The sequence below is a fragment of the Nematolebias whitei genome, chromosome 4 (genome assembly GCF_014905685.2).
Source record: "Nematolebias whitei isolate Nwh7 chromosome 4, NemWhi1, whole genome shotgun sequence".
Lineage (NCBI taxonomy): Eukaryota > Metazoa > Chordata > Actinopteri > Cyprinodontiformes > Rivulidae > Nematolebias > Nematolebias whitei.
This window is the reverse complement of record NC_056501.1, coordinates 834654-838250: the sequence shown is the minus strand read 5'-3', so window position 1 is coordinate 838250 and position 3597 is coordinate 834654.

Genomic DNA, 3597 nt, shown 5'->3' with positions numbered 1-3597 from the left:
CTTGTTCTATTGTCACTAATCAGTTCATGACTATTGTTATCAATCAGTTCATTTGATTAATAATCAGTTCACTTATTATTATTAATCTGTTCATATTGAAGAGCCGTGGATCTGCTTGGTTCACAGCATTTTTCAGCCTCTTCTCTTTCCCGTTGAAAACTTTTCCGGGGCGTTCATGCACTTAGAATGCGTAACTACGCAGCGCACGTCTGTGCATGGTATGTGTAATTACACAACGCGCATTTACGCACATGAATAGCTGAGTGACAAGATGTTTTTGGGCAAGCGGGCGCTTCATATGGTATTTGAATGGACCCAGTGAGGCGAGGACCACATCATGCTTCGCCTTTTAACCCACTAACAAAGGCCTTAAAGGGCGAAGCCTATACAAAATAGAACGTTGGTTACGTACTGTAACCCCAGATTCTATGAGTATAAGCGTAGGCCTTTAAGCACTGGGCCTCACTGGCTCCTAAATGGCTGAAGAAAAAGCTATTTGGGAGCCGATTAAAGGGCTATGCCTATATTCATAGAATCTGGGGTTACAATACGTAACCAACGTTTATCCACTGGTGTGGTGCCAAAAACCTTTAAACATGCTGCTTTCCAGCCTCTCCTGAAAAAACAAACCTTGTCCCCTCAGTCGTATCCAACTTCCGGCCTGTCTCCAGACTCCCATTTGTTTCAAAATTACTGGAGAAAATAGTTGAGTCTCAGTTGAAGTGCTTCCTGGAGGATCACGCCATCTTAGAGCTATTCAATCTGGCTTTAAACCTCTCCACAGCACTGAAACTGCCCTATTGAATTCCCAAAAAAGTTCAATCTGGTCCTCTGTACATTCAAAAAAACAAAAAACACAAAACAAAGCAAAAAAATGTAGAAATGTTTCATCTCTCATCCGAGAGACTTCCTCAGTCTGAGGAGCTGATTTCAGCTCAGTCTCTTAAATAGCACCTTCTCAGAGTGGATCAACCAGTTTGCTGCTGACAACCAAAACCAGCTGATCACATGCTCAAGAAGGACCATCAGCCTAACAATGGATCATTAGCACACTGATGGCTGTTTACTGTTCACGGAGGGCTGAGTGATACTAGCAATCACAGCATTGTAAGAGGGGGACAGTTGAACCTGGAGGCCTCCACCCCTGTTTAATGATGGACGATTTCTTTTCACAAAGATGGCCTCCTTTACTCCTCTCTCAAACCATCGTTCCTCTCTGTCCAAGATGTGAACATCTTCATCCTTGAAAGAGTGACCGCTGGCCTGGAGATGAGTGTAGACTGCAGAATCCTGGCCTGATGATGTTGATCTTCTGTGCTGGGCCATCCTTTTGGCCAGTGGCTGTTTAGTTTCCCCGATGTAAAACTGATCACCCTCCTGACACTGAACAACAAACACAATATTACTCTGTTTGTGCCGGGGGACTGGATCTTTGGGATGAACCAGTCTTTAATGTATTTTGGGGTTTAAAAGCCACTGGGACGTTATGTTTAGAAAATAAACGTCTCAGTTTCTCTGATACTCCCTCAACATATGGAATGATCACTGGTCTGGGTCTGGGTTCCTCCTTTTCACCTGATGGCTGACTGGAGTCCTGTTTGGGTTTCTTCTCTGCTTTCAGGAAGGCCCAGTTAGGATATCCACATTGCTCTAGAGCCTGTCTTGTGTAGGATTTCTCCTTCTGCCTGGCTCCTGAGCTAGTGGGGATGCTGTCTGCTCTGTGATACAGAGTCCTGATGACTCCTAACTTGTGCTCCAAAGGGTGATGGGAGTCAAACTGCAAATACTGGTCTGTGTGGGTTTGCAGTACACCTCGGTTTGCAAATGTCCTCTATCCGAGACTGAGACCTCACAGTCCAAGAAAGCCAACTTGCCATTTTTTACATCTTCTCGTGTGAACTTGATGTATTTATCCACAGAGTTGATGTGGTCAGTAAAATGTTGGACTTCCTGAGATTTAATTTTAACCCAGGTGTCGTCAACATACCTGAACCAATGACTTGGTGGTGTCCCTGAAAAGGACGTCAAGGCTCTCTTTTCTACCTCCTCCATGTACAGGTTGGCAACAATAGGAGAAACTGGAGACCCCATAGCACACCATGTTTCTGCCTATAATATTGCTCCCCATATGTGAAGTAGGTTGACTGCAGGCACAGTTTCAAGAGTTGACACAGTTGTTCTGTGGAAAGTGTGGTCCTGCTGCTCAGAGTGGTGTCTGATTTTAATTTTAAACTGACCACCTCTACTGCATCATCAACAGGAATGCATGTAAAGAGTGATGTGACATCAAAAGAGACCATTGTTTCATCAGTCTCCATGATGACATCCCTCACCTTATCCACAAAGTCCATGGTGTTCTGTATGTGGTGTTCTGAGCTGCCAACTAAAGGGATGAGTACAGACGCCAGATATTTGGAAACATTGTAAAGCCCCTTATCCACGGGGCTTTTTGGTACTCCTATGTAACTAGTTGTGGCCGATTGCGTGTTTTATCAACAATGCCTTTAACGGCGGAACCCACCCCATTTTTGGGACCTAAATCTCTGAGGTCCCAGGTCTGGTTCTTGTAGGGTCTAGTTGTGACATCAGCGCACTGTAGGTCACTGATTGGTCAGGGGGTGTATTCATTGGTGGAGGGCGGAGATTCAGTCTTCCACCGGAAATCACAATCCACCATTTTCTTTTTCACCCGCATAACAGACAACAAGAAATCGGAAGAGCTTATTTTGGAATATTTTATAAGGTAAAACAAATAATCATGTTACAACCGTGGTCGAATGCTGAAGTTCAGGCATTTCTGTGTTTGCTGGCTGATGAACAAGTGCAGCGCGAGCTAGATGGAACGAAACGAAATGAAAAGATTTTTCAAGAGGTGTCTGCGCAGATGGCGGTGCAGGGCTTCCATCGCACACCAAAGCAAAGAGGAAAGCTTAAAAAACTAAAAAGCGATTACAAAACAATTAAGGACCACAACGGTAGGAGTGGAGCAAACAGAAGAAACTGGAAGTGGTTTGTACAAATGGATGCCATTTACAGCAAACGCTGTCAACAAAGGGAGGGAGAGTGGCCTAGACACGGCCACTGCTCCTCTGGAAGCTATAGTTGATGGTGAGTGTATTTTATTTACTTTAAGCATATTTACTTTTCCTCATGCAACCGTTTCTTTGCGTTTTCTGAAAGTACTCTGAACAAACGAGGCTGACTCGGTTAAGTCGTCATTAGTTAGCATCATTGCTAACTCTGTTTACTCTGTTGCTGTTTTTCCACTCTATTTTGATGCAGAAAGTCCCACTGAACATGAAGGTTCGCCAGATTCTGCTTTTGACTGTCCAATCCTCCCCGCTTCTGACCCTTCCCGACCACACCAGCTCCAAGTACATCCACGCCACCGAGTACATGTACGCCACCGGGCACATCCACGCCACAGAGTACATGTACGCCACCGGGCACATGCACGCCACCGGGCACATCCACGCCACCGGGCAACACGCAGCAGAGCGGCACCCGTTACTAGGTAAGAAGAAGCAACAATCGTGTTTAACATCACATTGATCATGTCGATATGAATGTTGTTTTGTTTTTGTTGTAAAACACCTT